Consider the following 27603-nt stretch of genomic DNA (forward strand, 5'->3'; position numbering starts at 1 on the left):
AATTGCCCATATTGTTAGGTGCATTAGTCAGGGGTAAATGAGTCTTGGTGGGTTACTCTTCAGAGGATTGGTGTGGACTTGTTGGACTGAAAGGCCTGTTTTCATACTGTAAGGAATCTAATCATTTACTCCCTTCAGCCCTATATCCCTTCATATTCTTGCATAATCTCAAAGTTAAAAGCTTCAGTTGCCTCAACATCTGTACCTTTTTAAGGATGGGATAGAAAATTTCTATTGCCTTCTATGTGAGACAGACCATGTTCCCTGATTCTCTGATAAGTAGTCTTACCCTTGACTTTTGAACAAAGTGTTGTCAGTTGAGTAGAATACAACATCAATCAAGAGACACAAAAAGTGAATAATGAAAATGTGTTTTGTTTACATCACAAACATTCCACAACTTCTAAGTGCTCCTTGTTGCTCTCTCTGTCCCTCAATAGTCAAGAGAGATTTCAAACCATTAAGCCAATAACCTCTTACAACGATGAGTCTGCATTAATTTACGAATGTATGTGGCATTGAGTTGTTGAGCTTTCCAGGTAAATCAATGGTAAATTTTGAAGGCCTTCACTTGTCATGTTCCGTCTTCAATCACTACTTCCAATCACTTATGTCCAATTCCTATACAGCGGAGGAAAGTTTAAGGGATATCTCTGGAATTTCCTTTCAGTTCACAATAAATTACAATCCTTGACAATAGCCATCCAAACTTTCTATAGTCACTCTCTGATCTACCTACATGTTTACATGGGGTACTTTGAGCCAAAGTGCAATCACTATAAAGATCCCCTTGACTTGTATTATTCATATGACTTTGAAGAAAATCTCAATAAGAGGAGGATTGTTTTTAACTGCAGGAATGAGGAGGATCTATTGGTTAAAAATTCTGAAGGGCATATGGTGAAAACTTGTGAAAGTAAATTGATAACCAGGTGGATAGAAGCTGGAGAAATAAAGGTTGGGTTATCAGAACATGAAAACTTAAATTAAGGGAAGTTTTTGTGTCAATAGTTATCACATTCTGTCAAAGGGAATCTTTAAATATTTAGAAAAGAAGAATATAAATGGATCCTTGTGAAGATGAAACAATGACATTTGAGTGTGCCTCTCCGGATGAGGATTGAATCCCTCATTTGAAATGAAGAACCAAAAATCTGTGATGTAATTCTGATTCCTTGATGCAACTGAGTGTTTCTTCTCAAGATGTGATCTAAACTTAGAAGTGAAGCATGTACCTATATCTTCTTTATTCACTTGGGATATAGATATTACTGTTTGGGAAAACATTAATTGAACATTCCTAGTTGTTCTTGAGAAGGTGGTGGTGAGTTGCTGCCTTAAACTATTGCAGCTCATTTAATGTGGGTAGACCCACAATGCCATCAGCAAGGAATTCCAAAATTTTGACTTAACAACACTGAAGGAACAGCAATCTTTTTCCAAGTCACTTCCAAGGAAATTCCATCTATCTTCTGCCCTTATCTTTCGAGATGATTGTGGACATAGATTGGGCAGATGCTGTCATAAGATCTTTGATGCATCTTGTAGATAGTACACACTGCTGCTATTATGCATTAATGGTGGAGTGAGTAGATGTTTGCGGAAATGGTGCATTTCGAGTGGGCTGCTTTGTCATGGATGGTATTGACCTTCTTAAGTGTTGTTGAAACTGCAAATGATGAGTATTCTATCACACTTCTGACCTTGTGTCTTGTAGATAGTGAATACGCTTTGGGGAGTCAGGAGGTTAGTTTGTCGCTACAGGATTCCTAGCCTCTGACTGACTCCTGTAGCCACCATAGTTATATGGCTAGTCCAGTTCAGTTTTTGGTCAAAGGTAACCCTTTGGATGCAGATAGTCGCAATTCAGTGATGGTAAAGAAATTAAATGTCAAGGGCTGGTAATTAGATTGTTTTTTCTTGGAAGTGGTCATTGCCTGGCACTTGGGTGGCATGAATGTTGATTTCATCTTGCATTGGTATGTTTACAAATTGTTCTGAGTGCACGATGAAAACTTTCAATAAAATCTGTCTTTTATTACTCATACTCCAGTTCTGTCATGCCAAAGCAAAAAATATCATGGGGACTTAGGTGTGATTGTCACTTTTTTTTAATGTCTTGACACTTGGAAATGGTATTAAAGTAAACAAATAGAATGTCTCATACTCCAAAAGGTAACAACTGTATTTAAACAGAATTCAAGTTCACACTTTTCTGTTAGAGTTTTATTTCAGTTGACCACGTTTCATAAAATATTTGCAGTGCTGATTACTAGCCCCTCATATTTGTACAGCCAATTCAAACTCAGTTAACTCTTCATCTGTTGTCTGTTTCCTCATTCCATTAGCTCTCAGGCATTCCTTCAGACAGATAATAATAATAAGATGTTGAGTGACATTGAACAGTGGAATGTTAGACCAAAGATGTTATCCTGAACCTCTATAGTTCATCAGCTAGACAATACTTGGATTACTCTTTGCATATCTGATCACTGCACTTAAAAACAAAGGGGAGTGGCAAGAATGATCCCAATTGTAATTGGCTAAATGGCTAATCATCATTGTATATGTATGTTGGTATACACATGTAATGGTGTTTATTGTTTATGGTTAGACTGTAGATTTTGATTTATCTAAAATTTGACTGATGTTCTGAGAAAGTTGTTGCATAATTTCATGTTTGATGTAATCCCTCAATCTGCATGGAAGGGAGGGAAAGCCCAGTAGTAGCAATGCTACAATATTAGAATTTTCACTGAGAGTTATAGTCAGATTCCACGCTTTTGAGTAATATTGGGGGGAAGAGGAAAAAAAAAAATATTTTTTAGAATAACTGTTCTCCCCCACAATTAAATGTGTACATTTTCCATAATTACTTAAATACTACTACAGTTAAGAAGTTGTATTGACAGTCTCACTCCCTGACCTGTTCCACTGTCCATTTGATGGAATGAGCTTACTTTAGAGATGGAGCATTAACATCTTTGTGAACAAATACAGTTGGCAACATCCCTCCTGACTCTGCCAACAACCTAAGACCATGGGTTGAACAAATCAATCATTGCTTCTCACTACAAAGCACTTAATATTTCTAAATCACACAGAAGAGAAAGAGATTATTCAACTCCCTATGCCTGTGCTGCTTCAGTGACATCTGTCCAGATAGTCCTGGTCCACCTCATTCCCTCTTTTTCCTGCGGCTTTGTAAAAATTTCCTTTTCAAGTCTACTTAAAATTTTACACTGGAAACAGTGAGCATGAAAGCCGTTCCATTTCCTTTCTTGACAGCTGTAAGTCTTGATGTTTAACAGCCACTCAATAAGATTCTGAGAGCCCAGGCCTACTGGACCAGAATTTTAGTCCAAAGGGTCAGCTTGAAGTTATCCCATGCATGTTTTGTGGACTGGTCAAAATTGCATGTATTCTGCATCCAGAAATTGATTGTTCGGTAGCATAGTTTGCCAACCACTTCCAGTTGGGTGTTACTTATTGTGGTCAAGGATGGAGATGTAACACCTTGTGCCATAAGTATTTGTTTTCTTGACTCTCCGTGCTGGGTCAAATAGACTACAGGAAGAGGTAATCCCTGAGTATTGATACTGCCTTTCTGCATGAATGACAAGTGCAACATCACCAGAATGAAAGAATCTTCTGTTCAAGACAAGCTAGACTTCTGTTCTCATTTTCAGGCTGGACAGATTGTAGACAACATAAACCCAACAGTGAGAACACTGCATGGCTTGAAAGTAGCAACGACAGTCATGCAAAAGATGGGAGATATTATGCAAACCCATGACTACTACTATCTTAAAGGACTGGGGCAGCAGATATGTGTGATAACCACCACCTGCAAATTTCCCTCCAAGCCACCGACCTTCCGAACTTTAAAATGAATATATTCATTGTGACTGGGTCAAAATCCTGGAACTCTGTTCCAAACAGCAGTGGGGGTCCACCTACAGCACATGGACCATAGCAGTTAAAGAAGGCAGCTCATCGCTACCTTCTCAAGGGCAACTAGGGATGGGCAATCAACCAGTGATGTCCATATCCCATGAATAATTTTTTTTTTAAATCTCTGGATTATTCTTACCTATGACAGTGAAAATGTGTATTACATATGAGGAGGATGGTTGGTCCTACTGACAGGAGGGCAAGACTTTACGAGACATTAGGGAAGGTTAGCTCTCTACCAATGTTCCGCTGTCTCATCTGTTCCTTCCATGGCAATGCACACTGCACTGTATGGTTTAAAGGCATAACTTCCGACAGTTTGGGGTGAAGTATGTAGTGAAATGCCACACCACCCATTAAGTATTCGAGAACTTTAGAGAAGTGACAGAAAAGACTTAAGAATGATTTCAAGGATAAGAGCATTCATTATCAAGATGGATTGGAATGGCTGAGTTTGTTCTTGAAAATGCTGAGAGTAGATTTGATGGAGAAGTGTGGAAAAAGAAGGTGGGGTGAAATCCTTTCCATCGTTGAAGGGGTCAATAAACCAGAAGACACTGATTTAAGGTGAATTGTTCAAGAACCATGGAGAATGTGAGGGAAAGCTTTGATATGCAGCATGTGGTTAGGGTCTGGAATGCATATTCTGTGTGCAATGGAACTAGATTGAATCATGGACTTTTTAAAAAAGAATGGAATAATATTCTGAAAAGGAAATAATTTGCAGATTTGTGAGGAAAAGGTGGGAGAGTGGGACACGTTGAGTTGCTCCTGCAGAGCTCTGGCACAAATATGATGGGCTGAATGATCTCCTGTGTTGTAATAATCTGATTTGTTTTGAAAAAGATTTTGTAAGTTAAGAACGATGATTTATCTTCCTGCTATTATCTGATCGCTCCTGCCGCTGCTAAATCTAATGTTAGTAAAACTTGTTTGGCAGTTTGTAGAACACTGACTGGCTGTTGTGGAACTCTGACTCGCTGTTGTAGAACACTGACTGACGATCAGCCAAACTGGTTAACAAGTTCATTCTATAGTGAGCATAACAACAACATCATCACCGCTGACATTAATGGATTATTCTGTGTATAATGTATTCTGTCTTTCTGTGCAGTATTTTTAGGTTCAAGTCGATTTCATCAAAGTAATATCACACACAATCTGCGGGCTATGCATTTCGTTATGACGGGTATTATTGCACTTAAAGCAATGATACATCTACCAACAACCTCTCCGTAGCAAAAAAACAGTCTCACACCACCCAGCCAACATAAGCCCCCAGTTACAGCAAATGTTTGGCTTCAGAATGAGCAGTATGTAGATTCAGCTTCACAATTAAACTTTGAGTCATATCAGTACAGAAACCCATCTCTTCGCCTACAGGTTTCATCTTGTTATGACTGTGTGTATACGCAGCAGGAGTGACAGCAAAGCCCACTTGCTACACCACAATAGGGGATGCCAGTGTACTGGCATTGCCACTGTATACCTAGGCCCTTGGGGTTGTAAGGGCTTGCTGTTGCTTTAATACTTGAGGCAACCAAAAACTCCCACTGTTACTGTGACTTGTGGCAAGGGAAATGAGTTACTGGTTGCTACGCTAGTGGAGTGTTTGCCCTCCAGACTTTAACAGTTTTACTCCGATTCCTTGAAGTCACATTCATCCATAAAATGCCTTGGTGCCAAGGGCAGATGGTCCCAGCTCACCTCCAGAATTCAGCTTCTGTTTGGGCCAAGGCTGTAATGAAATCTGGAGTGAAGTGGTCTTGGTGAAATCTGGCTGAAGAGCCAGAAGACTCCCCTTGTCCATGGAACCAAAGCCCAGTACCACTGAAGAGGAGATGGTGCTGTAATGGTAATGTGACTCAGCTCCTTGTCCAGGGGCTGATTGGCCCCACAAACCTGTTCTGCCATTCAATAGGATCCAGCTGATCTAAAACTCCTCATGTCCACTTTCCCACCCTTTCCCCATAACCACTGATTCCCCTGACTGATCAAGAATCTGTCTCAGCCTTAAATATGTAAGGCCTCTGCTCCACAGCTCTCTGTGGCAAGAAGTTACAAAGACTCAACTGTGAGTGAAATAAATTCCTCCTTACCTCAGTCTTAAATTGGCACCTCTTTATTCTGAGACTCTGACCTCTGGTCCTAGACTGTCCCATGCGGGGAAATATCGTTTCAGTATTTACCCTGCCAAGCCCCTTAATCTTTTTGTTTTAATGAGACCACCTTTCATTCTTCTAAACTCCAGTGAATAGAGTCCCAACCTGTTCAGCATGTACTCGTAAGACCATTCCTCACACCAGAGATCATCAAGTGAACATTCTCTGAACTGCCTCAATGAAAAGGTATCTTTCCTTAAATAAGGGGACCAAAACTGCTCCCAGTACTCCAGATATGGTTTCACCAGCACCATGTACAGTTGCAGTTAGACTTCTTTACTCTTATACTCCAACCCCCTTGAAATAGGGGCCATTCCATTAGCCATCCTGATTACCTGCTTCATTTGTTTGCTAGCTTACTGTGTTTCATGCATAACTTACTTATTTAAAAAATTTTTTTTTTAGCGGTATGTTTAGCAGTAAGGATAATTATACAAGAGGGATAATAGATGGGGGACCAGCAATCTGGCAGGTAGGTTTGCCACTGCAACACAGCTGCATTTAAACTAAATAGTGGGGTGGGGGGAGGGACAAACTGGAAGTTTAAGAAGGAAGTTAAAGGGAAAGTTAGAACAAGAGAAGTCAAGAAAGACAATGGAATCAATGGAGCAGAAAACTTAAAAAAGGATCATGCCATAAGGTCATGTGAAATAGGGATTGATAGGAAGGGTGAGGGGAGTAACAAATTAAAAATATTATATATGAATGCATGAAGCATTAGAAATAAGGTGGATGAGCTTGAGGCCCATTTGGAAATTGGCAGTTACGATGTTGTGGGGGTAACTGAGACGTGGCTTCAAGTGGACAGGGCCTGGGAAATGAATATTCAAGGCTATACGTGCTATCATAAGGACAGACTGACTGGCAGAGGGGGTGGGGTGGCCCTGTTGGTAAGGGATGATATTCAGTCCCTTGCGCGGGGGCACCTAGAATCAGGGGATGTAGAGTCAGTATGGATAGAGCTGAGAAATTCGAAGGGTAGAAAGACCGTAATGGAAGTTATCTACAGGCCCTCAAACAGTAGCCTGGATGTAGTGTGCAAGTTGAATAAGGAGCTGAAATTGGCCTATCGCAAAGATGTTACTACAGTTGTTATGGGGGATTTCAACATGCAGGTAGACTGGGAGAATCAGGATGGTACTGGACCCAAGAAAGGGAGTTTGTGGAGTGCCTCCGAGATGGATTCTTAGAACAGCTTGTGCTGGAGCCTACCAGGGAGAAAGCAATTCTGGATCTGGTGTTGTGCAACGAACCGGATTTGATTAGGGACCTCGAAGTAAAGGAGCCATTAGGAGGTAGTAACCACAATACATTAAGCTTTAATCTGCAGTTTGAAAGGGAGAGGGTAGAATCAGAAGTGACAATATTTCAGTTGAATAAGAGGAACTATGGAGCTATGAGGGAGGAGCTGGCCAAAGTTCAATGGTGCAATACCCTAACAGAGATGGCAGTGGAACAACAATGGCAGGTATTTCTGGGTATAATGTAGAAGATGCAGGATCAGTTCATTCCAAAAAGGAAGAAAGATCCTAAGGGGAGGCAGGGCTGGCCGTGGCTGATGAGGGAAGTTAAGGACCATATAAAGACAAAAGGGAAAAAGTATAACATAGCAAAGATGAGTGGGAAATCGGAGGACTGGGAAGCTTTTAAAGAACAACAGAGGATAACTAAAAAGGAAATACGCAAAGAAAATATAAGGTACGAAGGTAAACTGGGCAAAAATATAAAGGAGGATAGTAAAGGCTTTTTTAGGCATGTGACAAGAAAAAAAATGGTTAAGACTAAAATTGGGCCCTTGAAGACAGAAACGAGTGAGTTTATTATGGGGAACAAAGAAATGGCAGAAGAGTTGAATTGGTACTTTAGATCTGTCTTCACTGGGGAAGACACGAGCAATCTCCCAGATGTAATAGTGGCTGAAGGACCTGAACTGAAGGGAATTTATATTAGGCAGAAAATGATGTTGGAGAGACTGTTAGGTCTGAAGGCTGATGAGTCCCCGGGACCTTATGGTCTACATCCCAGGGTACTAAAGGAGATGGCTCTAGAAATCGTGGATAGCTTGGTGATATTTTCCAATGTTCTGTAGATTCAGGATCAGTTCCTGCAGATTGGAGAGTGGCTAATATTGTCCCACCTTTTAAGAAAGGAGGGAGAGAAAACAAAGAATTATAGACCAGTTAGTCTGACCTCAGTGGTGGGAAAGATGCTGGAGTCAATTATAAAGGACAAAATTACGATACATCTGGATAGCAGTAACAGGATAGGTCAGAGTCAGCATGGATTCATGAAGGGGAAATCATGCTTGACTAATCTTCTGGAATTTTTTGCGGATGTAAGTATGAAGATGGACAAGGGAGATCCAGTGGATGTAATGTAACTGAACTTTCAGAAATCCTTTGACAAAGTCCCACATAGAAGGTTAGTGAGCAAAATTAGAGCACATGGTATTAGGGGCAAAATACTGACATGGATTGAAAATTGGTTGGCTGACAGGAAACAAAGAATAGTGATAAACGGCTCCCTTTCGGAATGGCCGGCGGTGACCAGTGGTGTGCCACAGGGATCAGTGCTGGGACTGCAGCTTTTTACAATGTACATTAATGATATAGAAGATGGTATTAAAAGTAATAATTTGCTGATGACACAAAGCTGGATGGCAGGGTGAAATGTGAGAAGGATGTTAGGAGATTACAGGGTGACCTGGACAGGTTAGATGAGTGGATGGATGCATGGCAGATGCAGTTTAATGTGGATAAAGGTGTGGTTATCCACTTTGGTGGCAAGAACAGGAAGGCAGATTACTACCTAAATGGAGTCAAGTTCTAGGTGTTCTTGTACATCAGTCAATGAAAGCAAGCGTGCAGGTACAGCAGGCAGTGAAGAAAGCTAATAGCATGCTGGCCTTCATAACAAGAAGAATTGAGTATAGAAGCTAAGAGGTCATTCTGCAGCTGTACAGGGCCCTGGTGAGACTGCACCTGAATATTGTGCGCAGTTTTGGTCTCCAAATTTGAGGAAAGACATTCTGGCTATTGAGGGAATGCAGCGTAGGTTCACGAGGTCAATTCCCGGAATGGCAGAACTATCTTACGCTGAAAGATTGGAGTGACTGGGCTTGTATACGCTTGAGCTTAGAAGGCTGAGAGGAGATCTGATTGAGACTTATAAGATTATTAAAGGATTGGACACTCTGGAGACAGGAAGCATGTTTCTGCTGATGGGTGAGTCCCGAACCAGAGGACACAGTTTAAAAATAAGGAGTAGGCTAATTCGAACAGAGTTGAGGAGAAACGTCTTCACTCAGAGAGTGGTGGGTGTTTATGGAATGCTCTGCTCCAGAAGGCTGTGGAGGCCAAGTCTCTGGATACTTTCAAGAAAGAGTTGGATAGAGCTCTTAAGGTTAATGGAATCAAGGGTTAAGGAGATAAGGCAGGAACAGGATACTGATTGAGAATGATCAGCCATGATCATATTGAATGGTGGTGCAGGCTCGAAGGGCAGAATGGCCTACTCCTGCACCTATTGCCTATTGCTGCAGCTTTCTGCTGTTTTTGTCTATTCAAATAATTTTCTGTTCTTATATTCTCCCTTCCAAAATGAACAACTTAACATTTTCTAACTCCACTCACCAACTTTCTGCCCACTTTCTTTCTTAACCGATCAATATTTCTCTAAACTCTTTGGGTGGTGCCACTGTTTAAGAAGGGTGGTAAGGACAAGCCAGGGAACTATAGACCGGTGAGCCTGACCTCAGTGGTGGGCAAGTTGTTGGAGGAAATCCTGAGGGACAGGGTGTACATGTATTTGGAAAGGCAAGGACTGATTCAGGATAGTCAACATGGCTTTGTGCATGGGAAATCATGTCTCACAAACTTGATTGAGTTTTTTGAAGAAGTAACAAAGAAAATTGATGAGGGCAGAGCAGTAGATGTGATCTATATGGACTTCAGTAAGGCGTTTGACAAGGTTCCCATGGGAGACTGATTAGCAAGGTTAGATCTCATGGAATACAGGGAGAACTAGCCATTTGGATACAGAGCAGGCTCAAAGGTAGAAGACAGAGGGTGGTGGTGGAGGGTTGTTTTTCAGACTGGAGGCCTGTGACCAGTGGAGTGCCACAAGGATCGGTGCTGGGTCCTCTAATTTTTGTCATTTACATAAATGATTTGGATGTGAGCATAAGAGGTACAGTTAGTAAGTTTGCAGATGACACCAAAATTGGAGGTGTAGTGGACAGCAAAGAGGGTTACCTCAGATTACAATAGAATCTGGACCAGATGGGCCAATGGGCTGAGAATTGGCAGATGGGATTTAATTCAGATAAATGCGAGGTGCTGCATTTTGGGAAAGCATACCTTAGCAGGACTTATACACTTAATGGTAAGGTCCAAGGGAGTGTTGCTGAACAAAGAGACCTTGGAGTGCAGGTTCATAGCTCCTTGAAAGTGGAGTCACAGGTAGATGTTTGGTATGCTTTCCTTTATTGGTCAGAGTATTGAGTACAGGAGTTGGGAGGTCATGTTGCAGCTGTACAGGACATTGGTTAGGCCACTGTTGGAATATTGTGTGCAATTCTGGTCTCCTTCCTATCGGAAAGATGTTGTGAAACTTGAAAGGGTTCGGAAAAAATTTACAAGGATGTTGCTAGAGTTTGAGGATTTGAGCTATAGGGAGAGGCTGAACAAGCTGGGACTGTTTTCCCTGGAGCGTCGGAGGCTGAGGGGTGACCTTATAGAGGTTTACAAAATTGAGGGGCATGGATAGGATAAATAGACAAAGTCTTTTCCCTGGGGTCGGGGAGTCCAAACTAGAGGCCATAGGTTTAGGGTGAGAGGGGAAAGATATAAAAGAGACCTACGGGACAACTTTTTCACGCAGAGGGTGGTACGTGTATGGAATGAGCTGCCAGAGGATGTGGTGGAGGCTGGTACAATTGCAACATTTAAGAGGCATCTGGATGGGTATATGAATAGGAAGGGTTTGGAGGGATATGGGCCAGATGCTGGCAGGTGGGACGAGATTGGGTTGGGATATCTGGTCGGCATGGACGTGTTGGACCGAAGGGTCTGTTTCCATGCTGTACATCTCTATGACTCTATGACCCTTTGAATAGCAGGTTTTGAGAGGGATACCATCTGTTTTGTATTGTCTGTAAATTTGGCTACATTCATTTATTTCCTGCAAGTTGCAGTCCTAGCGCTGATTTCTGTGGAACCAAACTGGTCATGGGTCACCAACCAGAAAAAGAACCCCTTAAACCCACTCATTTCCTGCCCATGAGCCAATTCTGTATCCATGCCAATATTGTGGATTCTTACCTTATCCAACAGTATGAACTCTTATGACTTAACCTTTTGTGAAATACCTTCTGAAAGTCCAAATACAACAAATTTACTGGTTCCCCTCTATCCACTTTGTTTGAGACTTCCTGAAAAAACTCTAAATTAGTCAGACGCTATTTCCCTTTCATGAAGCATTGCTGACTCTGCCCGATTAGATTATGATTTTCCACATGTTCTGCTATTACATCCTAAAAGAGGTAGCAACAGAAATACTGGATGAAAATTACAGGATTCTGGAGAAGTGCCAGAGGATTGGAAAACTGCTGATATGACCTCCTAATTCAAAAAGCGAGGTAGGAAAACAGTGACTAACCATAAGCCAATTATCCTAACATCGATTGATGGATTCTTCCACAAGGAGAGACGTTCTTTCAACATTCAGCCTGATCAAGTTCCTTCAGGATTGTGTATGTTTCCTTTTGTCCTCTCTCCTTAAATAGTGGGTTTACATTTTCTACCTACCAGTCAGCAAGAGCCTTTCCCGATATCTGCAGAATTACAAAGGAGAACCACCAATGTGTCCACCAACTCTACAGGTACTTCCTTCAGCACTTTGGGATCAAGCTGATTTGTTACAGGAGATATATCTACCTTCTTTCCAGCTAATATTTCAAGTTCCATCTCTTTAACGTTAATTTCTTTTCATTCCTCAGTTTCACAAATGCTGAGTATTTCCAGGCAATTTTCTATGTCTATTTCCACAAAGATAGATGTAATGTTCAGCTTATTTGCATTTTCCTGCTCTCTACAGTAAATTCTCCTGCTCCTACATTTGTCCTTGCCAATTAATTAACTTTCCTATTTGAATAAAAGGTTTTATAATTCACCTTCATGTTCCCGTTGGCTTGCATTCATGTTCTCTTTTTTTTCTTGTCTTATCAGTTTACTTTGCAACATCTTAAATTGCTCCCAGTCCTCAGGCTTGCCACTATTTGTGACATTCTTACATATAAGCCACCTCTTTTATTTTAATGCAGTCATTAACCACAGTCGATCCTCCTTTCCTTTTTAAGTGTTTATGCTTAAGAGGAATGCAATCTGTTGTGGATCTTGTGTTTATTTTTATACTAGCTATTGCCTATCCACTATCAAATCTTTAGCTGTGTTTCCCAATTCACCATAACCAACTTGCTGTCCTACTGTCATTGCATCCTTTACCCAGATTTAAGATTCCAGTTTCAGAATGACTTGATCATTTTATGGTCACTATTTCCAAAAGACTCCTTCACAGCAAAGTTACTAATTAATTGTTTCTCCTTTGGAAAACTGAATCTAAAATGGCCTGATCCCGAGTTGGCTCTTCAACATACTGTTTCAGAAGCACATATCGTGTACACTCCATCGTCCACAGTGTTTGTGCTGACATGGTTAACTCACTCTATGTAAATTAGAGTCACCCATTATCATTTATTATCCAGATTACATGCATCTCTTGTTTCTTGATTTATTGTATACCCAATGATATAGAAGATGGTATCAGCAATAACATTAGCAAATTTGCTGGTGATACAAAGCTGGGTGGCAGGGTGAAATGTGATGAGGATGTTAGGAGATTACAGGGTGACCTGGATAAGTTAAGTGAGTGGGCAGATGCATGGCAGATGCAGTTTAATGTGGATAAATGTATGGTTATCCACTTTGGTGGCAAGAACAGGAAGGCAGACTACTACCTCAATGGAATCAATTTATGTAAAGGGGCAGTACAGAGAGATCTGGGTGTTCTTGTACACCAGTCAATGAAGGCAAGCATGCAGGTACAGCAGGTAGTGAAGAAGGCGAAGAGCATGCTGGCCTTCATAACAAGAGGAATTGAGTATAGAAGCAAAGAGATTCTTCTGCAGCTGTACAGGGCCCTGGTGAGACCACACCTGGAGTACTGTGCGCAGTTCTGGTCTCCAAATTTGAGAAAAGACATTCTGGCTATTGAGGGAATGCAGCGTAGGTTCACGAGGTCAATTCCTGGAATGGCAGGATTACCTTACACTGAAAGACTGAAGCGACTGGGCTTGTATACCCTTGAGTTTAGAAGACTGAGAGGGGATCTGATTGAGACGTATAAGATTATGAAAGGATTGGACACTCTGGCAGTAGGAAACATATTTCCACTGATGGGTGAGTGCCGAACCAGAGGACACAGCTTAAAAATACGGGGTAGACCATTTAGGACAGAGCTCAGGAGAAACTTCTTCACCCAGAGAGTGGTGGCTGTGTGGAATGCTCTGCCCCAGAGGGCAGTGGAGGCCTAGTCTCTGGATTCATTTAAGAAAGAGTTGGATAGAGCTCTCAAAGATAGTGGAATCAAGGGTTATGGAGATAAGGCAGGAACAGGATACTGATTAGGAATGATCAGCCATGATTATATTGAATGGCGGTGCAGGCTCGAAGGGCTGAATGGCCTATTCCCGCACCTATTGTCTATTGTCTATTGTCAATGTTAGTATAAATAAGAGATTTTTAACAGATTCAGCAACTCAACTCAGTGGAGCCATGAGGCACTGTGCATCATCATTAGTAGAACAATTGCATTCAACTACAATCTGTAACCTCGTGGCCTGACATATCCTACTGTGTCATTGTTATTAGCTGGAGGATCAGGCCTGGTTCAGTGAAAAGTGCAGGAAGGTATGCCAGGAGCAGTACCAAATATCTAGAAATGAGGTATCGACCTGCTGAAGCTCCAACACAGGACAGCGTTTATCCTGAACAGCATAAGCAGCAAGTGGCAGGCAGAGCTAACCAAAGTTACAACAGACAAATCAAATCTAAACTCTTCAGTCCTGCCACATCCAGTGGTGAACAATTTAAAAACTCATAGGAGGAGGAGGAGGCTGTATAATATCCCCATCCTCGAGGGGAGCCCAGCACATCAGCGCAAAAGACAAGACTGGAGCAGATAGAGCTATCTTCAGGCAGAAATGCTTATGGTCTCCTCTACTTTCTAACCTCTTAGGTCTTTAGTCAATTCAATTTGCTCCATGTACTGTTAAGAAACCACTTTGTGTTCTGGATACAAGAACATCTCAGTAGCAGTACAGTAGACTTGTGCTGGTCATTCCCCATGTCTGTCTATTCCAATAAAGCTTAGAAAAACTGGCATCCATCCTGAAACTTGGAAAATTGCTGAGGTATATCCTATCCACAACAATTGAGACAAATCCAATTCAGTTATGACTGTTGGTAGACAGCAATGTAAAGGAGATTTTCATGAACAGTATTATTAAATGGCATTTACTGAACAAAAGTTAGCTCACTGCTCTGTTTACCTTCTGGTAGGTTCACCCAGTTCCCAAATTCATTTATTGCCTTGATCCAAATATCCAACGATCTTCAGCCGCTTCAGCATTTATTGTCCCTGCATTATAAAGTCAAAATTGGGATGTTCACCAATGATTGCACAATGTTCAGCACAGTTTACTACTCCTCAGATACTGAAGCAGTCTGTGTCCAAATTCAACGAGGTAAAAACAATGACTGCAGATGCTGGAAACCAGATTCTGGATTAGTGGTGCTGGAAGAGCACAGCAGTTCAGGCAGCATCCAAGGAGCAGCGAAATCGACGTTTCGGGCAAAAGCCCTTCATGATGAAGGGCTTTTGCCCGAAACGTCGATTTCGCTGCTCCTTCGATGCTACCTGAACTGCTGTGCTCTTCCAGCACCACTAAACCAGAATGTGTCCAAATTCAGTTAAGACTTGAACAGCATTTGATGTTGGGCTGATAAGTGACAAGAAACATTTGTGCCACAGAAGTGGTGAGCGTTGTCCATTTCCAAGAAAGAATTTAACCATCGTCTCATTGTTTAATGCTATTACCTTGAACTGAATCCCCACTATCAACATCCTGGGGTTACCATTGATCAGAAACTGATTTAGACCAGTATATAAATACTGTGGCTACAAAAGCAGGTCAAAAGCGCTCACCCAATCCTTTAATTCGATGGAGGACTCTTCCTCCCTCTGGCCATTAATTGGGGAAAATCACAATTATTGACCGTTTCCAACACAATCATGACTTCTCACCCCCAACTGATTTCTAAATAGATACTGATTTGTAATTCTGGCATTAAAGTCAGAGATGTACAGCACAGAAACAGAAACAGACCCTTCGGTCCAACTCAACCATGCCCACCAGACATCCCAACCCAATCTAGTCCAACTTGCCAGCACCCAGCCCATATCCCTCCAAACACTTCTTATTCATGTACCCATCCAGATGCCTTTTAAATGTTGCAATTGTACCAGCCTCCACCACTTCCTCTGGCAGCTCATTCCAACCACGTACCATCCTTTGCGTGAAAATGTTGCCCCTTTGGTCTCTTTTATATCTTTCTCCTCTTAAACCTATGCCCTCTAGTTCTGGACTCCCTCACCCCAAGGAAAAGTCTTTGTCTATTTGCCCTATCCATGCCCTTCATGATTTTATAAACCTCTATAAGGTCACCCCTCAGCCTCCGAAACTCCAGGGAAAACAGCCTAAGCCTATTCAAACTCACCCTATAGCTCACATCCTCCAACCCTGGCAACACCCTTGTAGATCTTTTCTGAACCCTTTCAAGTTTCATAACAGTCTGCCAATACGTCTGGCTCACATTCTTTTGTGTATTAATTGCTGTTCCCGTGTCTCAAAATTTCAATTGCTGATTTGTCACTGATGCTCTGATGACGTTCCTTGAACTTTCTGCTCGTCCTGATCTGACCCAATGACTGTGGATGGGTTCTTATTCAGGAAAACATGAACATTTGCTCTTAGTATGGCTGCCTGTGGGTCTTGTCTGCTCAACCACCGTGTTCACAAAAGAAATCGACAAGTAAGGAAGCCAGATAGAGTTTGATTTTAGGAAAATGAGAGATTTGGGAAAAAGGGTACAAAAATCTCATCAATTAAACTTTTTGAGTCCTATCAGAGAGGTAGTGCGGAATGATGTGTATAGTTTTTTTTTTCTTCTTTCACCATGTGTGGATGTCAATGCCAAGCCTGCATTTATTGCCCATCACTAACATTAGTTCTCACTAAGGGAGAGGTTGGTGGTGCAGTGGCAATGTCACTGGTCGAGGTCATAGATTTGGGTACCAGGGTTCAAATCAATGGGGTGAAATTGGAATGCAATAATAAAAAAACTTAATAATAAAAAAACTTAAAAATAAACAAACATGTAATCACTGTTGATTGGTGAATCCCCTTTAGGGAAGGAAATCATCCTCCGTACCAAGTCTGGCCAAATGTGACTCTGAATCCACAGCAATGTGGTTGACTCTTAATTGTCCTCTGAGTTATTTAGAGATGAGTAATAAATGTTGGCCGAGCCAATGATGCCTACATCCTGGGAACAAATATATTTAAAAATGCACTCCAGACCAGCTAACACTATGCACTCGAGCACGAAAGCCATTAACCTTTCCGCCCTCTAGCCAGTCCTTGTATACAAGTGCATTGCATGTCTGACTTGGAACAGCTAGTTTAGGATTGGCTGCAGTTGAATTCTGCATTCTTTCTTCGACTCCCTACCAATACAGATTGATGTATTTATCCAATGAGACATTGAACAACATGAGTATTTCTTCATTTTTTTTAAACGTCTAATTTTCAAAAAGAAATGCAGCTCTGCTTGTAGAGCAGGCCAACAAAAGCTACTGATGCATAACTCTGCATTATAGGTTGAATAAACAGCTTCCATTGAATGCTTGCAGTTTATCTTCAGCCGCTGGTCTTCCTGTCTGTATTAGGATATTCTTGGGTGTAGCAGTTCAAATATGCAGTCAGCTGGGTTCTGCTAAGTCAGGGTTGAATGTGTGCAGTGGACCAAGAAGAAGGTTGTTGATTTGACACTTGGCATCCTGACAAAGATTCACTGGACCTTTTCTGTGCTTTGAGAAAACATGAACATTTGCTCTCCGTAGGGCTGGTTGTGGGTCTTGTCTGCTCAACCACCATGTTCACGAAAGAAATCGACAAATAAGGAAGCCAGATAGAGAGTTTGATTTTAGGAAAATGAGAAATTTGGGAAAAAGGGTACAAAAATCTCATCAATTAAACTTTTTTGAGTCCTATCAGAGAGGAAGTGCGGAATGATGTGCATAGTTTTTATTTCTTCTTTCACCGTATGTGGGTGTCAATGCCAAGCCAGCGTTTATTGCGCATCACTAACTGCCCTTGAGAAAGTGCCTCCTTGACCCACTGAAATCATTGTAGAGTAAATGTGTCTACTGTACTATAAGGAAGAGAGATGCAGAATTGTATTTCCAACAGCTCTGAACCTTGGTCCAAGTATGGACATAAGAGCTGATTTCCAGGGTGGGGCTGCTTTTGATTCAGTGTGGTGTCATGGAGCCACAGTAAAAGACTGGTTCCACGTACAGTTGATGCTATCTGAGAAGCCTTAGTGAATTTCTGCAGTGCGTCTTGTAGATGGTACATGCTGCTCCTGCAGAGTGCCGGTAATGGTGGCAGCTGATATTTGTGGTGACATTTAAGTGAGCTGCTTTGTGCAAGTGGTGTCAAGTTTCTTGAGCATTGCTGGAGCTGCAGTCATCAGGCATGTGAGGAGTATTCCATCACACTCCTGACTTCTGCCTTGTGATATGCTTTGAGGAATCAGGAGGTGAGTTGCTTACTGCAGTTTTCTTAACCTCTGACTTGCTCTTGTAGTCACAGTATTTAGAAGACAGGTCCAGGTGAGTTTCTGGTCAATGGTAACCCCCAGGATGTAATTGGTGGGGCAGATTCAGTGATGCTGATACCATTGAATTCAAGGGCAGTGATTAGATTCTCTCTTGTTGGAGATGGTCATTACCTGGCACTTGTGTGATGAAGATTTGGCTTGCCACTTTTCAACCCAAACCTGGATATTGTCCAGGTCTTGCAGCATTTGGGATTTCTTCAGTTTCTGAGGAGTTGTGACTTGTGCATTCATCAGTGAGGTACCTCGCTTTGGACCTTATGATGGAGAGAAGGTCATTGATAAAGCAGGTGAAGTTGGTTGGGCCTAGGACACTACCCAGAGGAACCCCTGCAGACATTTCCTGGAGCTGAGATTACTGACCCCCAACAATAATCTTCCAATGTGCCAGGTGTTTCTCCAACCAGCAGAGAGCTTTCCCCTTAATTCCTGTTGACCCCAGATTTGCTGGGCCTCCGTGATATCACAATGAATCAAAAGCAGCCCCACCCTGGAATTCAGCTCTTATATCCATGTTTGGACCAAGGATGTAATAAGGTTCAGAGCTGTTAGAACCACAATCATCCAGGTAAATAGAGAATAGTCCACTACACCCCTGATTTGTACATTGTAAATGGTGGGCTTTGGGGAGTTGGAAGATAAGTTATTTGTAGCTGAATTCCCAGCAACTGGCCTGCACTTTTAACCTGCTATATCTGTGTGGCTAGTTTAGTTCAGTTTCTGGTCAACAGTGACTCACAGGATATCAATACTGGATGCTTTAGTGATGGTAATCTAGACAGCATCAGGAGGTGGAGAAGTCAGCGGTTCAGGTGTAACCCTTCTTTAGGACCTCCTGCTTGTCTACCTTGGATTCCAACAGCTACAGTTTTTTTTTTGTCTCTAACTTAGTGATGGTAATGCCATTAAATGTCAAGAGATAGTGGTTAGATTTTCTTGTTCAAAATGGACTTGTGTGGTGTGAAAGTCATTTGCCATATATCAACCCAAGCCTGGACATTGTCCAGGTTTTTTAGATTAGATTAGATTACTTTACAGTGTGGAAACAGGCCCTTCGGCCCAACAAGTCCACACCGACCCGCCGAAGCGCAAACCACCCATACCCCTACATTTACCCCTTACCTAACACTACGGACAATTTAGCATGGCCAATTCACCTGACCTGCACATCTTTGGAACTGTGGGAGGAAACCGGAGCACCCGGAGGAAACCCACGCAGACACGGGGAGAATGTGCAAACTCCACACAGTCAGTCGCCTGAGGCGGGAACTGAACCCGGGTCTCTGGCGCTGTGAGGCAGCAGTGCTAACCACTGTGCCACCGTGCCGCCCATTCCTGTAGATGAGCATTGACTACTTCTGTACCTGTTGAGTTGCAGTGTTGCTATAATCCTCAATGAACCTCCATACTTCTGACTTTATAATAACTGGCTATTGATTATGGTTTACCCTTGGACACCACTATGAGGAACTCTGGCAGTGATGTCTTGAGCATCATTATTGGCCTGTGATAACTGTAACCATCTTGCTGTGTGCTGGTCTGAGTCCAGCCTTTGGGAGAATTTTCTCTGAATTCCCATTGACTGAGTTTTGCTAGTGCCTCTTGATACTACACTTGGTCAAATTCTACCTGGATATGAAGGGTAGTCACTGTCATCTTATCCCTGGAGTTCAGCTTTGTAGACAATGTTTGGAGAATTGCTATAATGAGGAAGGAGCTGACTGGCTATGATGGAACCCCCATTAAGTATCAGGTTATTGCTGAGTAGGTGCTGCTTGATAAGTGTTGCCAACGTCTTCGATCACTTTGATCTGGAGTAAACTGGTGAGGTTTGATTTGACTTGCCTATTATATACACGACTTAACTGGACAATTTTACGTGTAACTAGGTAGATGCCAGTTTTCTAGCTACAGATTACCTTAAATGATTGGTAAAATATTGAATTAGTCACAAATCAAGGAAATTAGCTATTGTATCTAATTATATTCTCTATTATACATGTTTAAGCTGTGTGATCTAACCAGCACTTTGTCATGAGTCATAATTGCTGCCTTTTTATGCTTACTCTCCTGTTTATGTATCTCAGGGGAATCTCACATTCAACGGGAATCCCCCATCCTCCTCCAGATATGAGCAGGAAAGCTGAATCCAACATGTATATCCAGTTCTGAATCGTTACAATTTCCTACCCAATTTCAAATGTCTTGAGAATCTTTGCAGACATACAGTTAGTCATATGGCAGATGTCAGGCAAGGGGCTTGTAGACAAAGAATTAAGGTGGAAAAAGAACAGGAGAAATTGAGAAGCGAAAGCAGGTGAAGAAAAGTAAGGCTAATAGCAAATGAAATTAAGTGAGAAGGAGAAAAGCTGCCATTCTAAGTCTGCTTGACCTCTCCTTAGCCTTTGACAGTCACCTCAAAATGCCTATTTGTCTATTTGGGATTCCATGATCAATTTCACTCTGCCTTTCCAATCACAGCCAGAGCATCTCCAGTAATGACTTTTCCTTCCAACCCACCATTACAATGTTGTATCCAAATGGTCCATATGTGTGTCCCTTCTTTTCCTCATTCACTTACTCTTTACAATATCATTCAAAGATATGGCCCGATGGAGAGAGTTTTTAGAGTGTGCCTAGTGGGAAAATCTCAGACAAGTAGTCTGGTTGAGTCCTGCTCATTTCCAACTTTCCTTAGACTGCAAGTCGATGGGGAAATACTGCGCCTTGAAGTTACAGATTGTGGTTGAGTACAATTCTGTTGCTTTTGAGACTCATAGGACCTCATATCTGCCCAGTTTTGAGTGGCTAGATCTGATACAAGTCTGTCTCATTTAACACAGTGGTATTGCCTCATACAGATGATGTCTTAAGTGGGACTTCCTATCCATAGATGAATGTGTGTTGGTCACTGTTACCAGTACTGTCCTGGATGGACACATCTACAGTAGGTAGATTGACAAGGGCAAGATCAAAGTTCTGTCCAGGGGATCCAGACTGGACAGAAGCCATTGTGGTAGTTTAAAAGGTATTCAAAAGCCTTTTGAACACTGAATCCCTCCTTGCCAGCAGTGTGCAGCTGTACGTTTGTCCCCATCTCTGAACTTATTCTTTGAAACTCCAATGAATATAGTCCAAACTGATCCAGTCTCTCTTTGTACAGCAGTTTTGCCATCTCAGGAATTGGTCTGGTAAATTTTAGTTGTATTCCTCCATAGCTAGAACATCCTGCCCCAGATAAGGAGATCAAAACTGCATACGATACGCCAGGTATGGTCTCGCCAAGGCCCTGTACAATTGCAGTTAGACATCTCTACTGTTGTATTCAAACTCTCTTGCAATGAAGACCAACATACCATTTGACTTCTTCGTTGCCTGCTCAATCTGCATGGTTGCTTCCAGTGACTGGTGTACAAGGACACCAGGTCTCATTGTATCTCCACCTTTCCCAATCTATTGCCATTCAGATAATAATCGGTCTTCTGGTTTCAGCTATGAAAGTGAATAGCCTCACCTGTATCTACACTATGCTTCAACTGCCATGTGTTAACCCACTCACTTAACCTGTCCAAATCACACTGGAGTATCTCTATATCCTCGAGCCAGCTTTGTGTCATCAGTGGTATTTGTTTATGCAACCTGCTGGGTTGGGGAGGGTCAGTCTGAAACACCACATAGTTGTCGAGTGACCTGACAGGAGCAGTGTAAAGGGTGAAACTAACAAACCTGTGGTCAGCAACAGTGGAGATGCTTATCCCAACTGGAGCAGTTGCTTCAGCCTGGAATGGCTGATTTGTGTCGAATCAGAAACTTGTAATGCAACTCATTACAAATGGAGACCTCTGAGGGTCATCAAACCTTATTTTACTGCCTGTGAGACCTCGTGATGCCATGGGCCCTATGTATTCGGAGGTACGTCTGACCTCTCTGGGGGCTGGTGCAGCTTCCTCCAGCTCAGCAGCAGCAGCAGCCTGAATAAAGGGGATGGACACATGGATGTACTTTGGAGAAAGCAATATCCTCAGCAGAGGGCTCATAAGCCAAGGGTTCATTTCCTCAACAGCAAGTGGCCAGCCATTGCCTGCTGTCCATACACCAGCTTAATATCTGACCCCTGATGTTCAGCACCTTGGCCCAGCCTCGAGCAGAGCTTCCAGTGTCCGGTGTCCTCCAATCAAGGCTGCTATCTCTGCCTTCAGTCCTGCAGACCTGTGACATGCTCCACCCCTGTGTGCCATGCTTCCTAATGGAGAAGCTGGACTTACTGCTTTGGAGTCATGTGTTGGTGCATCATCAGGGGACTGGTTGTCTTTGAAGAGCTCCACAGGTTCATTGCACAGCTCCTGCTCTGGGAATATGGACCTGGGTTGGTGCTGAGCATGAATGAAATAGTATGCAGAACATGATATTTAACATATATTTTATTTCAGTTGTGGGATGCAGATACCACAGACTCAGCCAGCGTTTTGTGCCCCTCACTGATTATAGAGTCATAGAACTGTACAGCATGGAAACAGGCTCTTCGGTCCAATCCATCTGTGCCGACCAGATATCCTAAACTGATCTTGTCCTATTTTCCAGCATTTGGCCCATCTCCCACTAAATCCTTCCTATTCATACACCCATCCAGATGCCTTTTAAATGTTGTAATTATACCAGCCTCCACCACTCCCTCTGGCAGCTTATTCCATACACTACCACCCTCTGTGTGGAAAAAGTTGCCCCTTAGGTCCCTTGTGAATCTTTCCCCTCTCACCTTAAACCTCTGCCTAGTTTAGGACTCCCCTACCCAGGGAAAACAACTTTGGCTATTCACCCTACCCATGTCCCGCATGATTTTATAAAGATCTGTACGGTCACCCCTCAGCCTCTGACAGTCCCAATAAATAGCCCCAATCTATTCAACCTCTCCCTACAGCTCAAACCCTCCAGTTCTGGCATAATCCTTGTAAATCTTTTCTGAACCCTTTCAGGTTTCACAGCATCTTTGCTATAGCAAGGAGACCAGAATTGAACACGGTATTCTAAAATTGGCCTCACCAATGTCCTGTGCAGCTGCAGCATGACGTCCCAAATCCTATACTTGAAAAAGTGGGGGGAGCTGCCTTCTTGAATCCAGGACTCCATCCTCCGTGTCAGATTCAATGTATATCTTTGATATATATCTCCCCAACTCTCTCAACCTCTCAACCACCTCTTTTGACAGACTGCATTGTTTACTAAACGTTACTGAATGATAAATAAGAAGTTTTCCCTCTTACCTTTTCTATCAATGTGCAAAATACATACCAATATTAAGAATATTTATTGATGTGTGCCACCAATAGTATCGGAAAGCCTGTATACAAACGGATTTTTGTAAAGGTACCGTTGGTGTGGAAGAAGAAAGAATATCATCCCCCACCATGGACACAGTAACATCCTGCTCCATAAATAACTCAGTTTACTAACTTCAATATTACATTTACCACGGATGCATTTGAATTCGATACCACTAGGTTTAAAGCTCTGGTCACTAAACTATCATGAGCAAAAGAAGCATTTTCTTTATATTGTAGCCCGTACATTATCAATTCAAATGTAACCCCTGGTTCAAGTTCCACCTGTTCTAGAGGGGTGTAATAACATTTCTGACCAGTTGATTTGAAAAGGCCTGGGAACAGCTAAAGAGGCTTACCATTTGAATTGATTTTTTAAAATGTTGAAGGGAATTTATTTTTCAACTTATTGAATTATTCTTTACTCAAAGCATCTAAGTGGAATGAAGTAAGTAGCTCAGTCCAGTCAGGCAGCGGGAAGTTGGTTGTGTGAATTTGGACAGAGGTTGGCTCTTGTAAGCTGAATGCTGCAGGGCAGAGAGAGTGACAGTAAATTAAGTGAATATTAAAGGGGAAGTTTATATCTGGGAACTGGTGAAAAAAGAATGGAATCCAGGAGGGAAGATTGACTTTTGAGGTAATTTTTGGGACGTATTGGTATTTGTTTCACCTACACTTGGATTAAAAATTATGAACTTTGCATCACAATTGTTACAGTGCAGAAAGATGCTGTTCAGCCCATCATGTCTCAACTGGCTCTCCAAATGTGCAGTATTGTGCACTGTACCTCATTTTGCTATAACACAACAGTTGTATTCCTCTATAGAAAATCATGCTGTAGGAGGTCGCTAATAGAAAGTCACTGTACCCATTCAGTGGAAAGTTCACATTATCCAAACAACGTTCACAATTCGTCAATCACGTTCTAGCCAATTCCCGCTGTTAAAGCAGAACAACCTGTACCATTCTCCTGTCTAGTCACAAACACCCTGCACATTACTTCTCTTCAAATTTCCATCTAATGCCCTTTTGCATCGCTCCATTGAACCTACCTCCATCACACCTCCATGCCGAAAGTTTTTTTTAACTCACATTGGATTTGCTTCTTTTGCAGAACCCTTTAAATCCGTGCCCCCTCGCTCTTGAACCTTTTACAACTGGGATTCTGTCTTCCCAGACTCATCGTTATTGAGATTCCTCTCAGCCTTCGCCTCTAAAAGAAACAGTCTCAGCTTCTCCAATCTGTCCTCACTAGTGAAGATTCTAACTCCAGAAACCATTGTCATAAACATTTACCTGACTCTCCAATTTAGTCTTCCTGAAGTCTAATGGCCACAACTAAATACAAAACTCCAACTGAGGTCTAACCAGTAACTTATACAGATTCAGCATAACTTCCTTGCTCTTGTACTCTATGCTCCTATTGTTAAAGCCTAGAATTATGTATGCTATGTTGACTACTGTCTCCATATGTTCTGTCACTTTTAATGACTGACGCATTACACACCCAGGTCCCTCTGCTCCTGAACCTCATTAGCACAGTTGTGTTTAGTTTAAATGCCTCTCCATCTTGTTTCTAACAAGATGTGTCATTGTACATTTCTCTGCATTGGATTTTATCTGCCAAACCTCTGTCCATTTTAACAACTTATCAATATCCTTTGTGTCCTTTTGAAGTCCTACGCAGTTTCCAGTGTCTGAGTTTAAACCATCAATAAACTTTGAAATGGTTGCCTGCACAACAAGATTTAGATCATTGATATATTGTAATAAACTGATTTGCCACAGAACTTTTACAGAGGGGACTATTTAGCTCATAGCTCTGCACTGGCTCTTCCAATGACCATTTTCCCATAATCTTGCATGTTGATCCTTTCCAAATAACCCCCAATTCCCTTTTTGAATGTCCTGATTAAACATACCTCTTCCACATTTTCAGCAGTGTATTCCAGACTTAAACTGCTGGCTCTGGGAAAAAGATATTCCTCAGATGACTAATGTGCTGCTTTTATGAATTAATTTAAATCTCTACCCTCAATTCTTTCACAAGTGGGACTGTTTTCTCCTGATTCATCCCATCCAAGCCCCTCATGACTTTGAATACTTTAGTCAAATCCCCTCTCAGTTTTATCTTCAAGACTAACAGTCCAAGCTTCTTCAGCACTTTTATAACTGAAATTCCTCATCCTTGGAATCATTAATGTAAAACCTCTTTCCAATGCTTTCACATCCTTTGTAAAGTGTAGCACCCAGAACGAGAACTAATTCTAGTTGAGGCTAACCTACAGTCCTTTATCAGTTCAACATGACTTCCTTGCTCTTGTACTCTGGTATTTGTGTATTCCAAACTTTGGAGTACTGCTCATAGCATTATCCTCAGCAACACCTTCCTGCGTGCCTGCCAACATCATTCTCTTAACAACAGTCTGTACACCATTTTTAAAGTTAACAGTGACCCACAATGCTATTTTGTTTTCTGGTTTCCCCTTAAAAGGTGAAGTCACCATTGTCCTACTGGACCTTAGAGCTTTCTGATTAGAGAGAGAGACGACTGGTGGTGAGTTTAACCGAGGGTCACCATGCCTCAGGCAAAGGGAAAGGTTGAGAAGGTGGGACTTTCATGGGTAACCTCAGCCAGTGGGAGAATTTAACCCACTCTATGGCATCACTCTTCAACACAAATCAGCTATCCAGCCAAATGAGCTAAATGCCCCTTGGTTCTAGTTTGAAATAAGCACATTATAGACACAAAAATGCTGGAGCTCCATGGAGTGCATTATTTACAGCTCTCCATGTGGCTGGTAGACTATTAGTGCTATACCACTGCATAGCACATTGACCTCTGTGAAACAGTAATATCTGGTACCCCAGGAGATAAATTCCTATAACATGTAGTCTCTAATTCTTCATAAATAACATAACAATAAAACAAATACAAAATGAATTAGAGGGAATTAATATTTGGAAGGAAGCATCATTCATGTTCAATTTTGCCTTTAGTTGCTCCTTCCCAAAGCTGAAAATTCCAGTGGGGTGAGGTGATTTTGGTCTAATAGTTAATCGGTAAGGAAATGGCTGAGGAGGGATCTTAAGCTGCTGAACTGGATTCGCAAGTGTTGAGCACAAGACATCGTCTTGGTTGTGCTGGCTTCAATGCTTTTGCTGTCAGTTTTCCACAGGGGTGTTTAAAGGGTTGATTGACATGTATATTGCTTACAAGTATTCATTAAAAAGACTGCATGTCATTTTGGCAGATAACAATTTGTTTAACAACCACCAGCTGACCAGGAATGAGGACGTCATTGCAAAGAGTTTTGTGAGCTACTTAAGGGCATATCACTTTTTATTCCTGCTTTAAGTTTGAGGAGGACTTTAGAAACACATTGGGTGACTTTCTGGGACATATCAGGACTTCACCAATGTATGTTCTGGAATTTCTGTGAGAATATCATCTAAAGAGACTATGTGCGCCTCTACTTTATTGGAAGCCTAATAAGGGTCTTCAGAAACATGGGAGTTGTTGGTCACTGACCTCTTCCAGTAGTCTGCAGGAAGAATGGGATAAGAAGAGGTGCCAGTCTCCTGGTTGTAAACATACTTCATGCTCTTCACCAGGTCCTCTTGTGCCATGTCCTGTGGATCTGTCCACCCTCTCACCTGGTTCATGAGCCATCTTGCAAATTGCCATTGTGTCAGCCAGCCCACTATACACCTCTGGGGGAAGTGAGTGGGATGAACCCACTGATACTGTTCCATAAAAACATGGTCTAAACCTTCACTATAAAACAGTCCTAAACCTGCATGTGTTTGATTTGGCTCCCTAAAGGCAGATTAAGATTATGACATACTTATTGGACTAAAATGTGTGCTTTTAATAAAATGTGCCTTATTCAGTGCAGAATCTGTTTAGGAAAAAGTGAGGACTGCAGATGCTGGAGACCAGAGTTGAAAAATGTGGTGCTGGAAAACACAGCAGGCCAGGCAGCATCCGAGGAGCAGGAGAATCGATGTTTCGGGCATTCCTGAAGAAGGGCTTATGCCCGAAATGTCGATTCTCCTGCTCCTCGGATGCTGCCTGGCCTGCTGTGGGTTTTCTAGCACCACGTTTTTCAACCCCAGAATCTGTTTAGCACTTGTAGGTAGGTCTTT

General features: G+C 42.0%; 1 long non-coding RNA gene across 10 annotated transcripts in view; it reads left to right on the forward strand.

The window, feature by feature from the left end:
- The window catches only part of LOC148151355 (uncharacterized), a 562305-nt gene that overhangs the window by 180763 nt on the left and 353939 nt on the right, over positions 1-27603 (forward strand). The gene's annotated exons all lie outside the window — the stretch shown is intronic.

The sequence above is a fragment of the Chiloscyllium plagiosum genome, unplaced genomic scaffold (assembly GCF_037043375.1).
Source record: "Chiloscyllium plagiosum isolate Xiang-an unplaced genomic scaffold, Cpla_swu_hap1 HiC_scaffold_3, whole genome shotgun sequence".
Lineage (NCBI taxonomy): Eukaryota > Metazoa > Chordata > Chondrichthyes > Orectolobiformes > Hemiscylliidae > Chiloscyllium > Chiloscyllium plagiosum.